We start from the raw sequence: 27,508 nt of genomic DNA on the forward strand, positions 1-27,508 counted from the left end.
TCTTGATAAAAAAATAAACCTCAACCTAATTATGAAGAAAATTTCTGCTTTATGTTTGAACTTACCAAATTTCACTGGATACCTCTACCCTGAGTATAATGCAGTATGAAAGAAAAGAGGTTTGTATATGCAAACAGCTTTTAAAATCAATCCAGATTAAGGGGAAAATTAAACAGGCAATAACCAAAAATAAGTCTATAAACACAATAAATGGTGCATATTTGCTCAAATATTAATTTCATTTTGTAATCAAAACAGGTTTACCAGCAACAGTGTTTTTAATTCAAGGGAAAGTCAGTTTTCACACCTGGGCATCAAACTACTCATGCCTTAAAAAGATTTTTGGGGGACGCCTGGGTGGCTCAGTTGGTTAAGCAGCTGCCTTCAGCTCAGGTCATGATCCCAGCGTCCTGGGATCGAGTCCCACATCGGGCTCCTTGCTCCGCAGGGAGCCTGCTTCTCCCTCTGACTCTGCCTTCCACTCTGTCTGCCTGTGCTCACTTTCGCTCGCGCTCTCTCTCTGACAAATAAATAAAAAAATCTTAAAAAAAAAAAAGATTTTTGGTACCAACCATGACGTAGTAACTTAGCAGGAGACATGCTCTCCCAATGAACTCAACTAGAAAACTGATCAGATATAGAAAGCTGTAATTTTAAAACACTGGATACCAAGCAGCTGAGCGCTGTGATACCTGAAAAAATGAAAGTGTCCCCTACATACTCCATTATCCATAGTTCAGAAGGCAATGCAGGAATGGGAAGCCAAGCAGAATATGATGGACTCAGTGAATAAGAGACACACACTGAAATTTAGGGAGGCCGAAGTAATAAAGTAAAAAAGATCACTACTTGAAGATACAAAATCAGAAAGCAAACAAAACAAACAAAAAACAAAGAAAAGAGCATCAAGGACGTGTGAGAATATCAAGGGCAGTCTAAAAATGGTATAACTGAGTCCTGGAAAGATGGGGAAACAGAAAAACTATCTGAAGAAATAAGGACCAAAGAATTTCCAGACTTGACAAAAACTAAACCCACATATTCAAAAGACTCAGTGAACAAAAAACAGGGTAAGCACAAAAAAATAAGACCAAGTCATATAATTAATAATCAAATTCCAGAAATCTAGTAATATAAAGTCTTAAAAGCAGTCAAAGTCAAGGAAAAGACACACTACACACAGAGTAACAAAGATAAGAACTACCAAGTTCCTTGTCAAAAACAATACAAACGAAGTTTAAAACAAAGGAACAAAGCATCTGAACTGTTATAAAGAAAAAAACCCTGCAAATCAAAATCTACACAAAGCGATAAAATCCATCACAAGTGAAGGGGAAATAAAGACATTTTCAAACAAACAAAAGCTGAGAATGTTTGACCAGCAGGTCCGCACTACAAAAAACACTGAAGGAAGTTCTTCAGGGAAAAAAAGGATATAATTTACAACAGAGTGAACCCTCCTATAAACTATAAACTTAAGTCAGTAAAAATGCACCAATACTGGTTCACCAATTGAAACACATATATCACACAATTAACACTGCAAAACGTTAAATAATAGGCGACACCGCGGGGCCAACATGAGAGGGAGAACAAGGGAAGGGAAAGAGGAAAATATATGGTAAGTCTGTACTTTCTGCTCAGTTTTTCCATAAACCTAAAACTGTTCTAAGAAATATGTCTATCAATTAAAAAATAGCAGATAGAAACTTCTACACAAAGGAAAACCAACAATGGTGAATATGTGAGTTTACCACGTATTTTCTTACCTTTAAATTTTAAAAAGATAATCTGACTGCATAAAGCAAAAGTAGCAGTAACATATAATAACCTGTAGAATGACAAAAACAGTAAAAAGGAAAAGGAAAAAACTGAAAGTACACTGTAGTAAGAACCATTCATTATTCATAAAGTGATTAGACTGTGGTAAGTTCAAGACTGCATGCTGTAAAACCCTAGAGCAACTATTAAAAAAGAAAAGAAATTAATAAAACTAATGAGCCAAGAAAAGAGGTAAAATGATTTGCTAAAAAAACAAGCAACCTCCCGAAATACAGAAAAGGAAACACGAAATACAGAGAACAAATTAAAAAAACACATTAAAAATGGTAGACTTAAATCCAATTAAATGAATAATGATGTTAAATATATATGGTCCTAATGCCCCAATTAAAGGTAGAGACTATCAGACTAGACTGGAAGCAGATATTGTCAGACTGGATAAAGTTATGTATCCCCCTTTAAACATGATATAGATTAAATATGAAATAGAAAGGGCTATACCATGCAAGCATTAATCATAATAAAGCTGGAATGCCTATATTAGTATCAAAGTACGTCATAAGAGAAGGACTATTACCAGGTACTTAGCAACATAAATCATAATGCTTAAAGTGTCACTTTATCAGAAATACAAAATAACCCCGAATGTTTATGCAGCCAATAAAAGTTTCAAAACATACAAATAATGACACAACTAAAAGGAGTAATAGATAAATTTACAATTACTAGAGAATTCTAGTCTCTTGCAATCATCAGTAAAAAAGCAGATAGAAAATCTGCAATGATATGTAAAACCTGAACATTATGAACCAGCAAAGTTGTTCATGTCTCTTGGTACAACAAGAGAGAACATATGCTGAACCATAAAACAAGGCACATATAAATGTATAAGAATAAAATCAGGGGCACTTCAGTTGGTTAAGCGTCTGCCTTGTCTGACTTCCTGCTCAGCGAGGCGCCTGCTTCTCCCACTCCCCTCCCCATTCATGCTCTCTCTCAAATAAATAAAATGTTTTTTTAAAAAGAGTGAAATCATACAGAAGGGCTTTCTTGTTGAAGATCTAATTGGCTTTATTAAAGGATTCATGAGTCAGGCAGCCCCTCATCTACCAAGTACAGATACACTCCCCAGAAAGTGTTTTCTGACCACAAAAGAATGAAAGACCAATAAAAGAAATATACTGGAAAATTTTCCAAGTCTCTGTAAATTAACAGATTTCTACATAACCCATAAATTAAGAACTCATAAGGAAAATTTAAAAACACATGGAACTGAATGGTAATAAAAATACATTATCTAATTATGTAGGGTGGAGCTAAGGATGCTTAGAAATTTACATCTTTTAAGTGCTTACATTAGAAAAGAATAAAGATTTAACAATCATGTTCTAAATTAGCTTCCACCTCAAGAAGCTGGAGAGAAAAATAAATTAAACTTGGAGAAATTGGTAAAACAGATGAGAGACCAAAATAAATAAATAAATGAATGAATAAATAAATAAATAAAAACCAATGAAAACAAAAGCTTGTTCTTTGAAAAGAACCCCTAGCTGACTGGTCAAGAAAAGAAGAAAGAAGACACAAATTGCCAACATTAGAATTGAAAGAGAGGACATTACTACAGATATTTCAAACATTAAATGTAGATTAAGAAAATAGTGCAATTCTATGTCAATAAATTTGACAACTTAAATAGACAAAATTCCTTGAAACATGCAGATTATCGACAGAAAATTTATCAAAAGAAAGTCTGAATAACCATCTAATTCAAAATTTTTTAAAGATTTTTATTCATTTGAGAGAGAGAGAGCATGTGCAGGGAAAGGGGCTGAGGGAGATGGAGAGAAAGAATCTCAAAGCACACTCTCCACTGAGCAGGGTGCCTGACCCAGGTTTTGATCCCACAATGCTGAGATCATGACCTGAGCCAAAATCAAGTCAGAAACTTAACCAACTGAGCCACCCAGATGCCCCTAATTCAGAAATTTTAATTCAAAAATCAAAAGGCTTTCCACAAAAAAAACTCCAGACCCAGATGGCTTCCCCAGTGAATTCTTCAAACATCTAAAAAAAGATACAGTATCAGTTTTACACAAACCCTTTTAGGAAAAAGAAGAGACAGTGCTTTCTAACATATTTAATAAGGCCGGAATAATTCCAACACTAAAGCAAGGAGACCACAAGAAAAAGAAAGGTGTACTAATATCATTTGTTTACAGAGATGCAAATATTATTAATAAAATATAAGCAGGTCAAATCCAGCAATATATAAAAAGCTAAACAGCAGTACAAATGGGGTTTGTCTCAGGAATGCAAGGTTGGTTTAGATTTTGTAACTCACTGCATTACCAAACTAAAAAATTACTAATTTCAATAAAGGTAAAAAAGCATCTATGCATGGTAAAATACCCATTTGTGGGAGAATGAAGGGGGACACCTCTCAACAAACTAAGCTTGAAGGAAACTTCTTCAAACCTAATGAAACACATCTACAAAAACCTACATATAGCTGGTAATAAAGGACTGATTTTTTTTTTCCTGTACAACTGGAAATAAAGCAAAGATGTACACTCTCTCTTTTTATCTCTTCACCATTTCTCTTTATTTCTCTTCACCATTTTACTAAAAGTCCTAACAATCACAATAATGCAGCAAAGCGGGGGAAAAAAGGATCCAAATTAGAAAGGAAAAATAAAAGCTTCTACTCACACATGACATGCCAATATACACAAGAAATCCTCAAAAATATAGAATAAAGTGGCAGAAACTAGAAAGTGGGTTTTGCAAGGGTATAGGATACAAGATCAGTATTTTTTATAAAGATCTTAATATATATTTTTCATTTCAAGTAAGGTCCAAGCCCAACATGGAGCTTGAACCCATCACCCTGAGATTGAGAGCTGTGTGCTCTACCAACTGAGCCAGCCCTAGATTAGTATTTTTTTAAATCAAATCTCTATAATGACAAATGCAAAGTTAATCTTTTCAAAAATATCATTCACTATAACATGAAATATTTAAAGATAAATTTAACAATATATGTGCAAGACTATTATCCTAAATACCAGAAAACACTGAGAAAAATTAAGGAAGACCTTAAAAAAAATGGAGATATATATCATGTTCACAGATTCATACACTCAATATTATTGGGATACTGATTCTTCTCAAACTGATCTATAAATTCAACATAATCCCAATCAAAATCCCAGCAAGTGTTCTTGTTAGAAATTCACAAAGATATTTAAAAATAATATAGCTAAGACAATTTATTTATTTATTTATTTATTTATTTTTAAAGATTTTATTTATTTATTTCACAGAGAGAGATTACAAGTAGGCAGAGAGGCAGGCAGAGAGAGAGAGGAGGAAGCAGGCTCCCCGCTGAGCAGAGAGCCCGATGCGGGACTCGATCCCAGGACTCTGGGATCATGACCTGAGCCGAAGGCAGCGGCTTAACCCACTGAGCCACCCAGGCGCCCCTAGCTAAGACAATTTAAAAAAAAAAAAAAACAGAAGGTAGAAGATACAGCATGCTGTATACACACACACACACACATACCCCTAAATCACGGAAACAGAACAGAGAATGCAGAAATAAATACACATGCACATGGCCACTGATAGTCAACAAAGGCACTACAATAATTAAATGGAAAGAAGCCTTATCAACAAACAGCACCAGAACAAATAAATGAATCTTGATATTACCTCATAACATGCACTAAAATTAATTCAAAATGATCATAACCCTATGTGTAAAAGCTAAACTATAAAACCTCCAAAAGTAAACACAGGACAAAAGAATTTTCACTGCCCCATGTAAAGCAAAGACTATCAGACACAAAAGAATGCAAAACTGACAATATTAGAAAGTTGACAAACAGTACTTTATCAAAATTAAAACTTCTGCTCTTTGAAAGACATTAAGGAAATAAAAATCAAGCCACATACTGGTAGAAAATATTCAAAATACATTAACGAAAATAAAAAAAGACTTTTACTTAGAACACCTAAAACTCTCTTAGAGAGTTCAGGGGACACCTGGGTGGTTCAGTCAGTTAAGTGTCTGCCTTCAGCTCAGGTCCTCATCCCAGAGTCCTGGGATCAAGCCCCACATTAGGCTCCTTGGTCATCAGGGAGCCTGCTTCTCCCTGTACCTGCTGTTCCCCCTGCTTGTGTGCAAGTGCTCTCTTTCTCTTACTCTCTCCCTGACAAATAAATCTTTAAAAACAACAAAAATCCCTTACAGTTCAGTAGTAAGAAGGCAAAAAACCCAACTAAAAATGGGCGAAAGATCTGAACAAACATTTCACCAAAAAAGACAAATGAATACCCACTAAGCAAATGAAAACTGTTTAAACCCACTACTCATCAGGGAAATGCAAAAAAAAAAAAAAAAAAAAAAACCCACTGTAATAAAATGCCAGTATATAACCACTAGAATGACTAAACTTGAAAAGGCTAACAACGTGAAGTGTGGAAAAAATAAAGAAACTGCAACTTTCATTGTCAGTGGGACTGTAAAATCATATTACTTTGGAAAACAATTTCACAGTTTCTTATAAGATAAAACATTTATCATATGACCCAGAAATCTCATTCCTTGGTATTTACCCATGAAAAATGGAAATATACGTCCACACAAAGGCTCGTTCTCAAATGCACAGAGTTGCTTTATTCACAATAGGTCCAAACGGAAAACAACCAAAATGTCCGTGCAAGATGAATGCAGAAACTGGTCTAGACATATAATAGAACATCAGGCAACACTAAAAACTGGGCAATGCTAAAAACAAACCACTTAATAGATACAAACATGGATGAATCGCAAAAACATTTTGGTGAAGAGGTAAAAAAAAGCCAGACACTAGTATCATTTAATATCTGACACTAAAATTGAAAAAGATACTACTAAGCCTTAAAAAATAGATTTTTAAGCAAATAGATAGTAAGTCACAAGAAACAATTAAGTCAGTAAAACTTTACAGAAGCAAGCATTTAAGGAAGAAAGGGATTTTAAGCACACATGAAACTAGGGACTGTTCCAATTAGAGGAGCTAAGAAAGAAAGAGGACACAAATTTGAGTAGGTGTGAACAAAAAGAGCAAAGCAGAATGTAGGATGGACAGATGGGCAGAACACAATTATGCACTACCTTGAAAATACACAAGCATTTGAATTTAATAAGACAAAAAATGCAAAGATAAAAGAAAGGCAAGGCTATCCTCTCAAATGGGATAATGCACAATTCTAGCCCCAGGGCTAATAAGGTTAAAAAGCTGGATTCACATACAATCCCCACTATAACACAACGTGTTACATTCTTAGCTAGTGGACTAAGAAAGTAGCATTGTGTCTTAATGTAATAGTATACTAATGCCCAGAAATGCTGATCTTCCCCCATGCCCTTCCACCTTCAACTAGATCTCCCAAACTACCCATGAGAACCAAAATACCTCTTCACGAAGCTTCTGCTCTTTTTAAAAAGTAAAGAAGAAAATAGCCTGAGAAATAACACACCATACAATTCACCCATTTAAAGTATACACCTGAATGTTTTATATTCAAATGAAATGTGCAACCACTACCACAATCTAATTCCAGAACATTTTCATTACCCTAAAAGAAACCCAGTACTTATTAGTATTCACTACCCATTCCTCATCTCCACTCACAGATGGAGCATCTACTTTGTCTCAGAGAGATTTGCCTATTTTGTACACTTTGGATAAACTAAACCATACAATATATGGGTTTTTGTTGGCTGACTTATTTCACACAACAATATTTTCTAGATCCTTCCACTTTATGCCATGTATCCATATGTCATTCCTTTTTAGTGCCAAATAATATTCTATTGTATGGAAATACCACATTTTATTTATACATTCATCAGTTGATGGACATTTGGGTTATTTCCACTTTTTACCTATTATAAAACTATGAACATCAGTATACAAGTTTCTGAGTGGACATGTATTCATTTCTAGCTTTTGGTCTTATATTAAAAAAAATTAAGTGTCTTCAGATTTTCTTTTCTATAACCTCATTTCATTACCATTTACAACACCTACCCACAGTGATACATATACCTGTTGTTATGTCACAGGTATAAATTAGACATTTTAAGTAAATTAGTAGGATCTATTTTATTCTTCCAAATAATTTAACAATCCCCTCAATCAACAATCAGCAAGATTACTTATAGTTTTCACAGTATTTAATATTTATTACAAGTTATGATGATGCTATCATTCTTCAAGTGAGGATGTGACCACTGAAATGCTGAAGTTCCATTATTCTACCCCTCAACCTGAGCTTAAGGGCTAATACTCCCAGTATTCCTTCTCAGACATATAGTTACTGGAACCAATAGCCTCAACTACCCAAATTCCAAAAACAAGGGGCACATTTTGTCCACACACCAAAACAACAAAAAAAGTTTGAAGATGGGCACGCTTCAAAATGTGACACTAAACACCTAACATAATGGCCAAACATATACCACTTTGGTTAAACAGTCAGGTAAAGTGGCAGTGTGTCAAACAGATGTTCATATTAAGGATGTTGACCAGAATCTAGAAAGGCTTAGACATTGTATTCATGATATTCTGCAACTTCCTATAGTTTTGAACTGGAAGAGGCCTTAGAAAGGCCTTTTTAGGGACACAAATTCTCAAACTTATAGAAATGAAATGGAATCCAGAATTAAAATCCAGACTACCAATCTACTAAAATAGGGTTCTACTTAAAACAACAACAAAGACACATGAATAAATGGAAAAAAAGAAATCCAAAAGAAAAGGGTGAAATACACAAAGTGAATTATGAGATACAAACTTCCAGTTACAAAATAAATAAGTCACAGAGATGAAAAGTACAGGGAATAAGATATCAAGAAGATGGTAGTAACACTGTTTGGTGACAGGGACTACATTTATCACAGTGAACACTGAGTAATGTATAGAATTGCTTAACCATTATATTGCACAGCTGATGCTAACACTGTATGTGAATTATACTTCAAATAAATAAAGTTTCCAGTGAAGAAAGAAAGGGGCGGGGCGGGGGGGAGAAATCCGAAAGGTCTCAAAGTTATCTCGGAAGATGAATACCGTAACTTATTATTTCCCTTGCAAGTTAACTGATACTTCTACAGTGCCTGAATCTGATGCCTCTTTCTTAAGTAAAAGAGAACTGGAAAGAGTTAAAACTACTGCCCTAAGAACTTCACATTATCCACTACCTGTTATATCTACAACATTTCCTAGGACAGTTGTGGCAATTATAAGTTACTATAACACTTTACTTCTTTGTTAAGTGGATCCATGATTGCACATGTGTCAAAATTTCATCTCACAGCAGAAGGAAGTTTAAGAAATACTGAGCTAGATCAGCAGGGGTAGAGATGTCTTAAAGTCATCTTTTTAAAACCTTATTAGCTCAGTCCAAATCCTAGATTTTTGCACTTTACAGTCATTGAGAGACACCAATTTAAAGATTCATTTATATTTACCAAGAAAAACTAACACACAAGCATAGATGCCTTCAGTGTAGTGTGCATGGGTCTACTGCCTTTAGTATAAGGTCAAACATGGTAACTATGATAAGACAGACACAAAGTAGTACTGGATTTCAAAAGGAAAAACTTCCAATTGGAAGGAATCCATTTTTTTTTTTCCAGATGCATCTTCTCTCTCTTCTATTTCCGCAAGTCTACACACTTATATACGTTTACATGATCAATCAGCGAGCAGGGTACAGGAGGGAGCGAATCAGGCGGTGCACCTAAACGAACAACTTCGCTAGCAACCAATGCTGTTTACTTCCTCTTTGGGCGTTTCGCTTAGTCTCACGAGGCAACCCTAACATGGCAACTAGCCAGGCGCCATCTTTTAATGGCGGAGGCCGCCCTGGCCAGGGGCCTGCCTCCGACAGCAACTCTCTCATATGACTGGCGCGCTACAGAGCGGGAAAAGGTCAAAGGGCTGTCATTCTTCAAACTGCTTGGTGGGCACCGCTGGATTGGCTGGGGTCTCCCTGTCAAGCCGCAGGGTGCCAGATGGTTGTTATCTCTTGCATCCAGAACTGGGTGGGGGGTCCGGGAGCAGTCATTTTGTCAGGTCCAATTGTGGGTGGGGGTTTCTCTGGTGCCAGATGACTGTTACCTCTTGGCCCAAAGCCGGGTGGGGGTCCGGGAGCGGCCACTCTGCCAGGTTCAATTCTGGGCGGGGGTTGTGTGGTTACAAAGTGCTTATAGAAAGTTTGCTGGTAATTTTCCATCTCCTCATGGGTTAGCAAGGGAACGTGCAGAAGCAGAACAACCGCTGCGAAAGACACCGAGGCAGGCCCGGATCGCAGGGCAGTGAAGTCGCGCTGCCGGCCACCAGACCACCCAATCTCGTGTCCCGGCCCACTTCGGAGGGGCGGGCGTCAGCCTCGGGAGCTCCCGGCGGGCACGGCGTGACTCCAGCAGCCCAGAGGAGACTTGGGAAACGCGCCCGGGCCGCTGCCGCCGGAAGAGGGGGGGGCCCCGACTACCCACGACAGACAGACACACACACACACACACACCACCACACCACCACCACCACCACCACCACCACCACCACCACCACCACCACCACCACCCCCAGGATGAAAACTGTTCTCTGTCAAGCATCAACCCTGAGCACTCACTGTAAAACTAAATGAGGAAACTCAGACAAGAGAGAAATCAAGCAAATAATGTGATTCTGAAGGCTGGACACCTACTGAGTCGAGAGAATTGACCAAACACCAGAAACTGAAAAAGGTTTTCCTTCCAAGTCAGTTCCTCCGTAGTTAGCTACACAACATTCTTTCACCAGTATTTCCCCAAGGGTGCGACGATCCAAATAAGGTTTCCCAGTGCAAAGTTCATGGGCGCAGACTTCACACCTGTGATTCAAGTACACGTCTTTCAGGGCACCTAGCTGGCTCCGTCCAGAGGATCCCCGAGGAAGGCGATTCTTGATCTGTGGGGGTCCTGAGTTCCAGGGCCACACTGGGTGGGTGTACAGAGCTGACAGGCCAAAGACATTCGAATCGCTATGTTGATTTCAAACACAACATAGGAAAGCAAAACAAAAATCAGAAATAAAGTCACCCTGGTCGAATGTCTTTTTTTTTTTTTTTTTTTTTTTTTGGTAGAGGCCATGGGAACCCTGTGATGTTGGCAGACAAAGAGACATGGTCGCTCCATCAATGAATCGATGGAACGGAACAGATACCTAAACAGATATGCCCAAGCCCAACAAAGGTTCCACCTGAGATGCCTAAACTATAACCATAACCGCTATTTCTGCTTCTGCACCTTCCCTTGCTAACCCATGAGGAGAAGGAATCCATTTTTTATGGAGAGCACAGCATCTGGTGTGGCCTGGGAGAGGAGACTAAGAAGTGGAATAGAAAGAATGAAAAAAGGATAATCTATCTTTATTCATGCCTTCCACATAAAAGATATGTATGCCCTATAATACCCTTCAAACCATCAAATTAAAGAATGAGCCTAGCACGGTGCTTTTTAAAAAGTGGTGCTGGAGTATCCTTTAAGGAACTAAGTTTTATTAATAAGAAAGGACATACATACAATCCTCCTTATTTTGTATGGGCATATTAAGGAAGGCACTAGTCACTTCCAAGCTTAAAAACTTTCAATAGTTCTTCCTTACCTGAAGAACAAAATCCAAACTACTCAAGGTACTCTACAATCTGTCCTCAAACTCTCTTTCCCACTTTACTCCTCCAATCTAGCTAAACTTGTGTCCATTACATACTTCTCACTTGGCTGTTTTAGTTCCTTTGCTCCAACTGTAGTCTCTATGTGGAATATCATCACCATCCGACAATTAACTTGACATTCAATTCAAATACCAATTACTTCAAGTAGCAGCCCCTTATCACTTCTGAACTCTCCTTCCCTGAGCTCCCCTAATCTGTTCATTATGTCTAAGATTTACACATCACTTGGTAATTAGTATAACACAGTAATTAAAAAGGATTTTACCCTCCCCAACCCATTACCTCATAGAAGCAAAGAGCTGTATCTCATAGGTGTTTTTATTTCAGAACTAATAATATAGAAACAATAGCAAAAGCACTGAGAATACATAAGGGATAGTTCAAAAGAGGGAGTAAGGGAGCAGAGCCATGGACACTGCTTTGGAACTACCATATTTACCAGTCAAAAGAAAAACGGGAGGACAATAAAAAAATATATAAACAGCTTCTCAAGTCATTATTTAAGATTTTTTTAACCTATGGAAACAGAAATAAAGCTTACAAATGAGGATCCAGAGACAGCTAGGGATAGGTACTGATTAACTTTTAAATACCATTAGAAAGAGAGAATTCCAAAGATCATTGATAGCAAAAAAAATTAATTTGTATTATGAAAGATTTCTGATGTTTGAAATCAATATACCTTTCTACCCTGGTTGGTATTGTTATTTTTAAAAATGTACAGTGACTAGTTTAAAAAAGTCAACTTCTACTCCAACAATCTAAAACACTGACAAGAAAACTTGTTAATTCTAGGGAAAGAAATGTTTTAAGACCATAAATACTTTAAACGACTAAATTCTAGAGCCAAGCATAAAGAACTTCCACACATAATTCCAACTTCATGTTAAATTTCTTATGTTAACAAGACAGAAAAAAGCAAAAAAGAACCAATTAAATCAACTACAGTAAACAGCTTTAGTGCCATGTAATTAAACATAATAATGAGTGTGCAGCCAAGGAGTAACACCACACCTACTATTTATTGTAATCAAAAGAGAATTGTCAAGATCATAAAATAAAATGGAGAAAACTAAAAGAGAGTAGAGAAGGAATGAAAAGAGGTATACGTAGTTCAATTTTCGAAGAAATTAACATCTACCAAATCAATTCCCAAGTTTTAAAAGTTATCTTTTCTAAGAAGTTCACATACTACATTGCCATTGGAATGTACAAGTACCAAGAAGCCCCTGGCTAAATATAAGTCTATAATTCATTCATGTTATAATAAAACCAAGGCATTTCCAATATACAGTCTAGAAAAAAAAAACTTTAGAATAACTTTGCTTTACCAAAAAAAAAAAAAAAAAAAAACCCACTTAAGACTCTTACAATAACCCAGAAACTGCACTTGCATTCTAGAAGAATGAAGTAAGAGCATTTAAATTTAAGTAATTTCTCCTACAAGCTATTTTCTGGAGTCTCCAAGCTCACCCATGGAGGCTGAATGCCTATGTCTCTTCCTAACTAAAGGCTCTGTAGCATTAAGAGTGTAATTCTGTATTTCTGCTCCCTTCCCCTAAAAGTAAAGACTTCCATGGGGACAATGGTGATGGTATATATCTAAGTAACTCTGAAAATATTCCCCCAAACCATATAAAAAAACAAGGCAGGAGAAGGAAATTCTACACAAAACCATGCTTTCAGCATAGCCTTGAAGACAAAGAATGCTGATACTGCAGAACACACATGAGTGAAATCAGAAAAATCAAATCCTAGCAACTGATCTCTCAGGCTGTCACTCCACCCCTACTAGAACACAGACATGGTGGCAAGGAGGCTAGCAAAGGAGCACCAGGGTCATTTTCAATGACCATGAAAACTAAGAAATCTGAATATATTGGAAAAGTATATTCTGTCTGGGCAGATCAGAACACTGGTAAGAACACAGGTAAGAAAGTTCAAAGTTCTGGTGATTTAAAGGAACAGGTGCCATTTAAGGCACTAGCTGCTACAAAGAGGGGCACAACTTTGAAACACATAGCTTCTGGGGGAGAAAAGGAAAAAGGAAGGGAAGAGTGTCCTTTTACAATGGGATAGTAAAGGGTAAAAAGAAAAAGGATAAAATTAAGGTCTTGCAAGACCAAAGAGAATTATAAAATTGGAATTCTCACAATCCTTCTCCAACCATTAAAACCAAAACCACCGAACAGGACTGTTCCTTACTGACAGAAGAGGGCACCATTAAACTAGGAATACTGTAAAACACCCCAATACCATAAAAATGAACAAAAGAAAAGCGAGATCCAGAAAATCAGGAAACTGAATCTGACAAATATCAATACTCCAAATAGAATTAAGGATATTCAAACAACGCATTTAAGGATACAAAAACCACTCTGAATCAGAAACTCAAAAACTAAAAACAAAAATGGACAAAATACAAAGAGAAACTTTAAAAGGTGAGTCAATTTTAAAAAAGAAATGGAAAAAATAAAAAAAAATTACAGAAATGCAGAATAAATTACAAGGAATCCAAGAGAGAATGAACTCAAATGAAAATGAGCTACCACAGTCTACCACAAGAGCTATGAACCACATCCATCCACATTTGGTGTTACTGTTTCATCTGATTTCAGGGAACTGTCTATCCACCACTTCATAACCACTCACAAGCCACAACCCTTCCAACACTCATATAAGGAAACTTCAGCTCTTTTCCATAGTAAAGTACCATATTTACTATGCATGACTTAAACATTCAACATGTCTAAAACTATGTTGTTATTTTAAATATATTAGGTCCCTCTTTTTAATGTGTCACTGACAAAGTTTTTGACTATTATTTCCCTAATTCCCATGAACCCTGTGGTTTTTACTTGTATGACTTTGCATAGCATTAGATTTTTAGGAATATATATACTGGGTCATAGTAGAACTGACTGTAGAAGTGTTATGTGTGGGGTTATTAGTTCATGCATATATTTCTTAGCTCTGCTGAAAGGCAGACAGTGACACCCCAATAGCAATGAACATACCTAGCACTCAGACCTCAGATTCTCAATGTCATCTTCCAATAAAAGGGTCAGGGCTCTTTGGAAAAGAGGGTAATTCCAGAGCTGAGACAGGTAAAATATAAATGAACCTGGAGTTTCCTGTAGTACCAGAAAGTAGGGAAGTTCTTGAAAAAAAGACAAAGATAGGTCAAAAGGACACCACAAGAGTCAAACAGGAGGGGCTTTCAATGGCTAAAACTGGATAATTTGAGCAATAAAATAAATAATGATAGCATCAAATTATAGCCTACAAAATTACATTTGAATTACCTTTGAATCTATACTGACATAAATAACTGAAAAAAATAAATGAGAGAAATGACAGCTTTTCAAAACAGAGGCATTTCAATTGGTAAATGAGAAAGGAACAAAAAAATCTACAAAACTGCTATTAGGTAACTACTTCAGCAATACAGGTATCCTCCACTTTTTGGAAGTTCACATTAAACAAGTTCACTTTCATTATGGAAGACCCACAGTAGTACCTGTTTCCTAACTGAAAGATGTATGGAAAGGATTTTTACTTTTAAGAAAAAAAGGCAGGGACGCCTGGGTGGCTCAGTTGGTTGGACAACTGCCTTCGGCTCAGGTCATGATCTCGGAGTCCTGGGATCGAGTCCCGCATCGGGCTCCCAGCTCCACGGGGAGTCTGCTTCTCTCTCTGCCCTTCTCCTCACTCATGCTCTCTCTCCCTGTCTCTCTCTCAAATAAATAAATAAAATCTTTAAAAAAAAAAAAAAAAGGCAAAAAGAGGGAGGGGAAAGGGAAGGGAAAGGGCAGAAATAGTGTTCAGCTTCTATTTTGCAAGGAACCATTACAGAGGCAGCACACACCCTGAGCAGCAGCACCAAGAGCCTTCCTGGGTAACTACACAGCACCTCACTATAATCTCAAGCTGCCATAGCTTGGATTTTTGTTTGTGACCATCTATGCTTTATCTCAATTTAGTGTGTGTGTCCAATAACACGATGTGTCACAGGTATCAGAAAAGCCTGAAGAGGTTATTTTTTTAGTCAAAAACCTCAAAAACTTCCCATATACATTAATGATAATGACTTCTTTACACCAGTGCAGCTTTTGGAAGGTTTCACAGGAAAACTCTATTATCAGATAGTGAAGAAAGTCTGGAATGGTTGCAGGTTAAGTTCCACCCATGAATGCTAAAAACAAGTGAAAGTTTGAGAAGAAACAGGAAATTAACATACTCTAAGTATCTCCAAAATAGTTAACATTTTCCAAGAGAAAACCTGTCACTTTACAATGTTGAAACCAGCAGAGACCACCTTAATTAAATACTCAAGATTAACACCATCAGTAATAAGATACTGACATCATGTTCTCCTGATATAAAATGTACCTCTTGATATGCTACCATTATTACTTCAATGGTGTTACTGCCAAAAATGCAAATTCCAAGTTAATGGTAAGAATAAGCATCAGAGAAATTCAAATTGGAAGATATTCTATAAAATAACGACCAGTACTCCTCAAAAGCATCCAGGTCAGAAGAACATGAAAAGAATGAATTAATATCACAGATGTGAGGAGACTGTACAACAAATAAGTGCAAGGTGGATCCTGGGCTGGATCCTAAAACCAAAAAAAAAAGTCATTAGGAAAAAAAACTGATGAAGTGCAAATAAGATATTTAGTTTATAGTATGTTAATATTAATTTCCTGGGTTTGATTATTATATCACAGTGGTCCAACATTAGGGGAACAATCTATACCATTTTTGCAACTTTTCTCTAACATTATTCCACAATAATTTTTTTAAGTGAAGTTTAAAAAAAAAAGAAGACTCACAAAATAATTAGTCTAGTTTTTACAAAAATTTACTAAGTAAATTATAATTCCTATGGCAATTCAAAATATAATTCATCAATAACATGGCATCACTTTGTTACAGCATTAATATCCAATTCATTATATGGAAAGAACAGATAAACTCTGCAATGTGATTATTTGTTGAGATGTAAACTGCAGAAGGATATGCAAATATGATGTCGTTTTGAAAGCCTTAAAACATGAAAAACACTGTATGTTATTTAGCAATATATATGCTCTTTAAAAAATGAATTGGAAAGATAAATCCTTATTTAAGATAACGATTACCTCTGCAGAAGAAAAAAGGGCAAGAGAATTGAGAAAGATCCGTGACATTCATCCTGCTAGTATTCATTACATTATTCACTCTAATTTTTGTATGCCAGTATGTTTCATAATTTTTAGCTACACTGAGAACCACTGATATTTTTAGCGATCTGGGGCAACAGTCTCACGCTTTGTTTATCAAAAAAAAGTTTTTATTGTTGTGGGGTTTGTTTTGTTTAACAAGACAATCTTACTAAGAAGACCATATTTGAAATTTTTCATTTCTATATTCCAAACCAAACAATTTAAACCTTAAGATCATCTAAAATAGGGTCCTCTGCGTTAGGACCGACATATCCTTTGGCTTTTTTTTTTTTTTTTAATAGATGTATATACAGATCCCCTCTGTTTTGAGATCACTTCATACCTTCACTTCTACGGCCAAATCCCAAGGCCCTGTCATTCCAGGAAGTCTCCCACTTCTGACTACACCTTTTTATCCTTCCAGGCACTCTCTCACGAGTACACTCATCCTAGTCCTCTCACACCTGCTCTTCCTCCTATGCTTCCTATTTCAGTAAACTACCCATTTATTCCCTCAGTTGTCCAAGCCATAAACCTAGTCATCACTCTCAACTTTCTCTTTCACCTTCCATATGCCCTCTATCACTGAACGCTTTCATTCTACCTCTTCTATCTCTCTCAAACCCACCTATTTCTTCTATCCTCATCCTACACCACAGTCCAAGTCACCTTACCTCTTTTAACTAATTTGCTGTAACACCCTCCTAATTATTCTTCCTGCCTACCACTTTTAACTCTCTCCAAAGAATTCTCCACAGTGCAATCAGTATTATCTTTTTAATTAATTTCCTCCCAGTGTTAAGATACTTTGATTTTCCCTAGGATGAAGTTCAAATTCCTTAATACCGGTTAAGAGCTCTTCATAATCTGGCCCCGATTTATGTCTTTAGCCCCTTCTTTCACTACTCCTATGATACTTGCATGAGGCATCAATACCGTACTACTCAGTTTCTCCAAGCAATCCAAACTCTCCAAGTGTATCTCCTGTCCTTAACACAGGTCTGGTCAACTACCTCCCTTCTTCACAATGCTAAGTCCTCTTGAGGTTTCAAACTAAACTAAAGGTGTCACTTCTCTGGGATAAATTTACCCAGCCTCCCTGAAACTGGGTTAATTGCCCCTTCTATATGCTCCTATATACATCAAGCATGTAGCAAAGTGGATAATAAACACATATATGTCCACACTCCCACCTGACTATGAAAGCCAAGCCTGTTCACTGTGTTCCTCATTACTGAGGCCAATGGACTGAATGAATAAAGTAATAAAGACCAAACTGCAAAATAAATTGCCAAAAACACAATACTTACAAAGGTAATTCCTGGCCCAGGTGCACAATACTCTTTCCACTATACTTTGTGGCACTTAATTTTATGTTCATAAACAACTCAGTGTTAATTAGGTTTAAGGCATGTAATACAGAGTTTAAAAAGATCTAGATATCACCTCATTTTACAATTAAAGAGATGCCTAGAAAGGCTATTACCTGCTGAAGAACAAAACACTGTTAAACAGCAATGCCAACATTAGGTATTTTGATGTTCTTTAATTATATATTTTAATCTCAAGGAATTAAGTTTTTAAAATTTTAAAATTGTGAAAAACTAAAGTTTTTCATTTCTTCTAAGATAGCAGTGTTATTAAAAACAGAACAAATGAATCACCAATTCACTTAAAAGTTTCCACAAAATTACCTAGAATGTTATAACAAACATAAGAATATTTAATTATGGTGTAAGAGTAATAAAGATAATCTGAGTCATTATTATAATTATATATTATAAGCAACACATGGATATCAACAGTGTTCAAGGCACTGTGGAACACATTCACTGAATATACAAAGAGATATAAAACAGGATTCCTAAATCCCAAGAAGCATACAATATGTTTAGGAAAACAAAAACCAACTATTACAGAACTAAAATAGAAAAATGAGGTGAAAGGAATCACTTAAATTATTAACACTTTCAAAGGAAAAGACTTTCTTCTAAGGAGTTTCAGAAATGTGAAGAGAAATCTATTGCCTAAGAAATCAGCATAAACTCTGTATAGGGTTGGTCAGCTGACAAAGTTCTAAAACAATGAGAGTCCACTAGCAAGGAGCTTACCAATGGCCCAGTTCTTGGTTTCTAAATAGTCTTACCCAGTAAGAGAAACCAGGACTCCTTGCAGAAATGGCTGATTCTAGGACAGCAGCAGGAAAAACAGATGATGAGCATGGAATATATTATTGTCCCCAAAGTAAGGAAGTGCTCCAAACATGACAGAAACATGTCAAAGCAATCAATGAGTAAACTGAAGGATTTCTCACTGGCCAAATCAGAGTTAACTTGGAACTGATAGTAATAAAATCTAATCTGCTTAATAAAAAAGAATCTATAAATTTATATTAAGTAAGCAAATGGGAAGTAAAAGCTCTTCTTCACAATAGATTGCCAACTATTAAGTGCCGAAGAATAGCTAGACAAACACCATTTTGGAACCACTGTGTAATAATGGACTCAGGCAAGAATTAGCAATGAATGCTAAAACCATTATGTGAACATTTTTGGGAGGACAAAGTATTTACACAGTTTGAAAGTGCCTCCCCACAGATTATTCAATAATAACAATGAGGCAATGATAACTTTTATATGGAGAAAACTGGCAGGCAAACCTTAACTAAGTGATCCAAGTAAACATCACCAACAAAGGGTCAAACAAACATCATACTGCCCCCGATGTGCTGCACTGAGAGATATATCATCACTTATTTGGTTGTCCCGCCAGAAATGCATAATCTGTATCTAACAACAGTGAAGCAAAATGACAAACTCAAACTGATGGACATCCTACAAAACAAAGGGCCTATACTCTTCAAAACTATTAATGTCAGGAAAAAGAAAAAGTTGAAGGATTGTTTCAGATTAAGAGACAGAAGATACGAAGACTAAAATGCAATAGGTAATACTGTATTAGAAAACATGCTATTAAAAGATACTGGCACAACTGAAGAAACTTCAACATAAACTATACACTAAATCATAGTACCAATATTAAATTTCTTGAATCCATCATACTGTGGTTATATAAGATTATGTCTTTGTTCTTAGGACATACCAACTGAAGCATTTAAGGGTTAATCACAATGTGTGCAATGTACTCTCAAATGGTTCATTAACAAAAATAATCATAATAGGAAAAGGAAGAAAAGGGAAGAGGGGGAGAAGAGGAGGAAGGAGAGAAGGAAAATGAGACCAATAGAGTGAATTCCTGCTATTACAACAAATGTTTAGTTCAATGACATTATATAATATGTTTAATACATGGTTTCCTTGTTAGCAAAGTACACAGTGCATTAATGCAGCATTTCCATCCATCCCCTGTATGCATCTAGAATGTTTTGCCTCAAATGATTTGCCTCTGATTTTAACTGAATAAACTTGCATCTTTGGCATACTCCAGAAGATGTAATCAAGGAGCTTCAAACTATAAATAAAACAAAATAGTAATATCTATTTTCAGGCTTTAGGGCCACTCTGCAAATACAAAAAAAAAAAAAATGATAAAGCAATTGTGCTATACATTAACAATCCATGTATACAGGTGGACCAGTATATGAGAGTTCACTGCACTTTCCTGTTAGTTTTTTCCAAAACCAAAATGTTTAAAAACAAAACAAAAGAAAACAAAAAAACCCTGCCATACTGAAATGTTACTTTTGGGAACAGAGCCATTTATGAAAAACAAAATCTTAACTCCCAGATTCTTTTCTCCTTTTTCCTTCATAATCCATATCAAATTAAGTTTTAAAACCATTATGATAAAGATTTTCAGTATTAAGATAAGCATTTTGCCAAAGTAGTCCTCAAATCTTTTAAAAAGCCCATTTGCAAGTCAGCTGTGCAGAATGCGGAATGATTTTCACTATTACAAATAGTGGTTAGGTTTCTAATGTTGGCCACAAAAGCTCTTTGATAAATCTTCATTAGCAATACAGTTGAACTGGTATTGTATTTCATGTACATTGTGTTATATATTGCACATCCCCCTAGCCTTTCTGAAATAAGGTGAAAGGATAAACTGAAGGGAGGGAATGCTGGTTGGTAAGGAACAACCAGTAACCAATTATAATTTCTAACACTATTTTTACTAAGTTATGCATTTGAAATTGGAAATACAGCCCTCAGACAAGATGGCTACTCACTGCCCAGGACGAAGACAAAATGGAATCTCAGGAAATGCCAATGGGCTAAACAGCTCTGACATTTCTGCCCTGACCCAGAATGCTGACATGTTGATATGTATAGAATACGCATAAGGCAGTATTTTAAAGTCTGAAAAATACCTTTATAATTTTTAAAGTCTGATTTGGATAAACTGATTTGTTTGGTCATTTAATTAAGAAATCATCATCCACTCAACATTTACTGGGCATTCACTATGCACTATGACAGACCAGTAGGTACTAAGCATATACGAAGAACAAAACAGTCTTTGACATAGGAACTCTGAATAGCTGAAGAAAATGACATCAATTACAATCCTTTAAATATTCTAAAAAGGGAATTACTCTTCAAATAGTGTCTGTATCAAGAGCAAGGGAGACAAGTTTTGTCTAGACTAAAATTGCTATTATACATGACACCTGAGCTACAACTTAAAGGTAAGAGAATTCCAATCTCTAGAAAAAAACATGAACAAAAATACAGAAGCACTAATTCAAATATTTCTGTCTCCTGCCTCTCAGGCAGTGGGTTAATACCTGGGGAGACAGTTATCAACAAGACAGACACTGCCTCTGCCTTCACAGAGTTTACATTCAGGTTACGGGAAAAAACAATTAAGCTATAACTAAACAAATAACATGTGTACAAATTATATTATGTGTCTTGAAGGAGATAAGATGCACGAGAGACTAACTAACTAGGTGTAACATTTAAAAGGATGGCTGGAGTGACAAAGTGAGATTTGGGTCAAGTTCCACAGGGTTAGGCCAGCCACCCTTATGAAAAGCACCTTAACCAGGCAGTGCAAAAAGTGCAAAAGACCCTGAAATAAGAAAGGACGCAACAAATTTAAAGAATAGTAAGAGCACTGTGCGGCTGGCATACAATAAGTGAGAAGAATAGGGAGAAGTAGAAAGATTATTCAGGACCATTCAGGAGAAGTACAGACTATTTCAAGAGGAATGGGAAGTCACTGGAAGATTTTAAGCAAAGAACATGATTTAGGATCCTAAAATGATCCCTAGGGCAGCTCTATGAAGAACAGACTTCTGAGGAGCAAGAAAAGAACAAGCCCAGTCAGGAAGCTACTGCAGCAACTCATGTAAGAGATAATGCCTTGCAATAAAGAGGTGGCAGTGAAGGCGAAGCGGTGGACTGGCTCAGGATAAATTCTGAAGGACAAGAGAAGGCGTGGATGGACTGGATTGGAGAGGAAAGAAAAAGAATTCAGAGTGGTATCTTTAAGTTTTTGTCATGAGTACTGCCATTCATTGCAAGGGGGAAGGGCCAGTGAGGACAGAGAGTTTGGGGAGAGGAGGGAGGAAGAAGGTTGGGGGAGAGAAATAAATAGCTATATTTCAGTCATATGGCTAATACTATGTTTGAGATTCCAACTAGATTTCCGAGTGGGTATCAAGCTCAGGAAAATTCTGGGCTAAAAAAATAAAAGTGGGAGTCATCAGCCTGAAAATACATGGCATTTTCAGGGACGAGCAAACAGCTGGCCTTAACTGGGTCATAGAAACTGAAGGGTAATGGCTGACAATGAGCCTGAAGAGATCAGATAGAATCATATAAAGTGAACCATGACTAATAACAGCAATAGCAGAAGCAACAGTGACAGTAATAATAAGGGGAAAAAATACTGTATTTTAGGTACCAAGCACTATGCTAAAAGCTTTATAACATACATCTCATTTAATCCTCTCAACAACTCTATGAAACAAATGATACTATAATCACTATTTTATACACCAAGCCTCAAGAAGACTGAGAAATTGCCGAAGAACACAAAGTGCCAGAGTGGGTATTCTAGTTTAGGCAATCTTGATTATAGAGGCTAATCTCTTATTCCTTAAATGACTGCCTCTCTACTGATTTTATGTCTTCAATGTTCTCCTTAAAAGAATGATATTTACATGTGAATTTTAGAAATACAGTTCCAGTTTCCATGTAAAAGGTTAACTGCTAGGGGTTAAGAGGTGAGACAAGCAAACTCAGTATTAGTCAAAGCAAGAGCACCTTGTTTTACTAAGCCAACAGTTACAAGTTATTTCACAGGTTAAGAGTATCCCTTTGTTCCAACAGTCACAAATCATACCTCACAACTAATCCAAGTCAACATGTATAACATGCTGCTTGTAACAAAAATAACCTGATAAAAAGGTCTAGCTTATACAGTATAAATTTACCACCTACTACCAAAATATTTCTCAAAACATAACTTTACTGATGGTTGAATTCTTTTTTAAGTTCATAAAGTTTATATTTTTGTATACAGAAGAAAATAAAATTAGTACTGACTCAAGACAACCATAAAAAGATGTGCCTTTGTTGATATTTATTAAAAGTCTGATCAACTAATGTCTGTTTTTCATCCAGGTTAAAAATTCCTCTGGTTTTCAGCATCATCAGTTATTAAACTAACAAAGTAAATTTGCTATCATACACCAATGTTCAAATATTTGGTATTTTATCCACCTTGCAAAATTTTTTCTAAACTTATAAGCTTGTGATTTCATCAAGTGATTACTAAGACAACCCAGTATTAAATATTAAATTTAGTAAATATCAACTGAGTTCAGTAAATGCAAGTAATTATTAAAACCGGTAAATAACAAACATCTGTATAAAAACAGTATTTATTAAACAAGTGTCAACATATATGCTATGCATGAGACTAATAGGCTTATACTCTTTATAATAAACTGGACACAGAGTCCATTAATGACACAGATAAAGCATATAAAGACAAAATCATTTCATTCCATACAGCAGTAAAATGACATATAAAAGCTTAAAGATTACCCACTAAAGAGCTATTTTTAAAATATGCCTATATTCCAGACAGGCAATAAAAACATTTTTTTCTGTCTTCAAATTTTAAATACTGTATTTTGAAGACAACTCCCACAGATAATTTCTAAAAGACATTTTTCACTGAAGAGTAGGGAAAATACTTATATTTAACTCTAATTTTTTTTTTAAGATTTTATTTATTTTTCTAACAGAGAAAGAGATCACAAGTGGGCAGAGAGGCAGAGACAGAGAGAGGAAGCAGGCTCCACACTAAACAGAGAGCCCGATGCGGGACTCGATCCCAGGACCCTGAGATCATGACCTGAACCAAAGGCAGAGGCTTAACCCACTGAGCCACCCAGGCGCCCCTTAACTCTAATTTTTTTAAATATTTGGAGAAACTTTGGGAGGTTACCATCAATGACTGCAGATCAAAAACCTCATACAGAACAGCCAAATAAACATTTTATGTATAATGTGATAATGCATTTAAAGTGCTGGTAGTTTTACACCCAAAAAAATATATGAGCATTCTCCTGTATTATATATTATATCAAGTCCTTTTGGTCACAGACACTAAACTTTCAGGTACTGGGCAGAATATATATATAGTCTTCAAAGGAAATAAGGGAATGTATAGAAAAATGGATATATGGAAGAAGGGATGGATGAAGGGAGATCAGGCAATATATATTTTTGTGCATTAAGCCTCAGGTAGTATGCTAGGAACTCTCACACCCATGATTTCATTTAATGCTAACAATTCTATGAGGCAAGTAGTGTAATTCCTTCCCATTTTATAGAAGACGTCTCATAACTTAATAAATGGTAGAGCTGGGATCCGAACCAAGATGTAATGACAAAGTCTTGCAAACACAGCAGGACGTGTCAAAGTGTTCTTTTGCAGGAGGTTATCTAACTGGAAGAATGATTTGATTTTCCATATTTACACTTCTCTTATTACTTAAATATTAGAAGGCACTCACTTCTCAATTTATGAAGAATGGTCACAGATTTTCTTTCTAGTCTCGAAAAAAGCAATACTGATCATGATCAACCCACAAAACAATATTTTCATTGCTCTACCACTAATAAAAAAAACTTCAGCTAAACTCTGTAGCATTCCTATGTACCATGAGCATGAGCATATCTCCATAAAGGAAAAAAAAAAAAAAAAAAAGAAAAAAGGAGTATGGTGTGACTGAAAGGCAAAATATTGGAAACTAAGACTACCCACAGAAAATTCAAGACCATCATAATTGTATGTTAGACTAAATTTCTCTGCCAGACTTGTAAGCAACAAAGAAGAAGAAAAGGTAGCTTTCTAAAATCTGACTGACAAGCATGCTACTTCCCAAAAACAAACTGGCTTACAGTTTCCTCCTCATAAATCAGAACACAAATCTATTGAAAAATTTAACTGAAATATTTCAAATTTCAAAATCATGTTCTAATAAAAAACACTTCCATGACTACTTAACCACCCTCAAAATACACTGATTTCTCTCTTGATAACCAATAAGCAACGCTGCTATTGCTTGAATATAAAATTAATATTAACCTGCATTGCATTCTTAAAGAAAAATACAAAGCTATAATGCAACTGCCTTGAAAAATAAAACATCACCACTTGAAACAACTCAATATATATTTCAAAGATTATTTCCGGTTGCATTTACAAAAAACAATCTTTGACACAGGCACCCACTAAAGAAACACAGAAACTCTAAGAATTTGGAAGGAGATTATTCTCAAACCATAACTCAACACCATGACGTTACAATTACTATTTCTGCGCCCCTATGAGCTACTTTCCTTTCACTGAATACCCCCTACCTCTCATTCCCTCAGCATTTTAAACTTTTGCTGGGAAGTAAATTAAGGAGTTAAACATAATTTTATCACTTTTGTTCCAAGAAAAAACGTGGTTTTATATATAATAATAATATGAATTAAATGGAATATACACGCAAATATTTATGTTTAGAAAAGTCATTGTTACTTCACCATCCCTGACTGTTTTAACAAGTAAGTTTCTATTGGAAGCACTCTTCCAACAGAATTGTTAAAGACGGGGTCTGCAAAGTAAATCACTAGCTTTAGTTCTTCACAGAGTTTTATTATAACAGTATCACCACAACTTTTTGTTCACTGAGAATTAAAAGTGATTCCAGAATCAATTAGTGCATCATCATATAGAACTAATCTTAATATTTAGTAGGATACATGTGCTCCTTATATTTGTTATAAAATCTAAAACTGGCATCCACTTTAATGAAAACACTTTTAACTTTTCTCCTAAAACAACAGTTGCCATTCACAGGAAAAACAGAACCCTCCAAAAATATACCAGAAAAAGAAAGAACCCAAAACAAAAATGTACATACAAAAGCCATTAATAGCACAACACAGTTATTTTATCCTCACTTTATAAATTCATATTAAAATAAGGGCCATTTTTGTGTTTTCATATAAAAAAACTTTTGAGCTATTTTGTTTACCTTTTCCACAGACTGTTCAAGTACTGCCAAGGTAACAGATTTTTTAAAAAGTGACAACTGGAGTACTTGGCAGTTGCCAAAACAACACAGCTGGATTCTTAAAGAGAAAGTACTCTTGTGTAACGTACATCTCATTACAGTTTGAAGAACCTTCTCTTCATACAGTAATTGATAATACGAGACACAGGGAAAGCATGCTGTGCTTTAAAAAAAAAAAAAAACACTTTGAAAAAATTTAGACATTTGTTTAAAAATTCTTGTACCTTTGTTAGCACATCACAGCAGGCCTTCCTAACCGCACACTAATTGTAGTACCAATCTTGTAAACTAAAATGCAGGTCAACACTATACTGCACTTCTTTAACCTACACAGGGCTTCCCTACTGGACCATAACAGTGGGCTCGCCTCGTATCCCCAGAAATCATACTTCAGGTCTGAATCACATTTTTATAGTTACACTTTCACGGGAGGGGGGGGTTCTAATTCAGGGATGCTCACCTCTTCGCAACTTGTTTGCACTATCTCACCAACCAATTTAATCCTCGCTGTTCGAAGACAGAGGATTATCGAACTAAAAGGCAAAGTTTCTACCACATAAAACCTTCCCGAGAGCTGAGATCTAGCGGGACGTCAGGGCAGCCTGCTGCTCCCGCCGCAGTCCTCGCTTCCAGCCCTCGCTTCCCCGCGACGTCTCCCGGCACCCGAGGGCACCCGCAGGTGCCCCCAGCCCGGGCCGCCTCCCGGCCCGCCCCAAATACCGACCCGGCCACTGACACCTCCACACACGCGCCGAGAGTTCGGACCTAAATGTTCCGCCCGCTTCGACCAACCTTCTCCCAAAGCAGAAGTGGGGGGAACTTCTTCAAGTCCAACCACAGCGCAAAGCGGCCCCGGCACGAGGGGTCAATTCCTTTGGGGAGACCCGGGCGCAGACAGCAGGAGAGAGGAAAGGGCCTTCGGGCGTTCCGCCCCGGAGAGGCTCCGAGCCCCCAGGGAACTCCCTCAACTTTCAAGGAGGCGTCGTCCACCACCGCCCCGCAGCCCCAAATGCGGTGCGCGCCCGGGGAGGCTCCTCGCGCGGAGCCCGCGCGGCCGAGTCTCCCTCAGCCAGCCCGCGACACGGGTCAGACCCCGGGCCCGCCCTCGGGGCACCCCGCCCCCACCACCGCGGACGCCTCGCCCGTCCGCGCCCACCCTGCGCGACCACCCCGAGCCGCCTCCCCGCACCCCACCCTC

At 36.7% G+C, this 27,508-nt stretch overlaps 1 protein-coding gene across 17 annotated transcripts in view; it reads right to left on the reverse strand.

Moving 5' to 3' along the window:
- Positions 1–27,508, reverse strand: part of MEF2A (myocyte enhancer factor 2A) — a 161,989-nt gene that overhangs the window by 133,655 nt on the left and 826 nt on the right. For 2 of the 17 annotated variants that reach the window (XM_082736482.1, XM_082736489.1), the window contains exon 1: positions 27,103–27,400. The exons of 13 other annotated variants lie outside the window; for them this stretch is intronic. The gene's annotated coding sequence lies outside the window, so the exon portion shown is untranslated. Of the gene's footprint in view, positions 1–27,102; positions 27,423–27,508 lie in introns of those variants that run through there. 2 more of the 17 variants (XM_082736472.1, XM_082736479.1) reach the window with 2 other exon arrangements.

This window comes from Mustela nivalis (genome assembly GCF_964662115.1).
Source record: "Mustela nivalis genome assembly, chromosome: 6".
NCBI lineage: Eukaryota > Metazoa > Chordata > Mammalia > Carnivora > Mustelidae > Mustela > Mustela nivalis.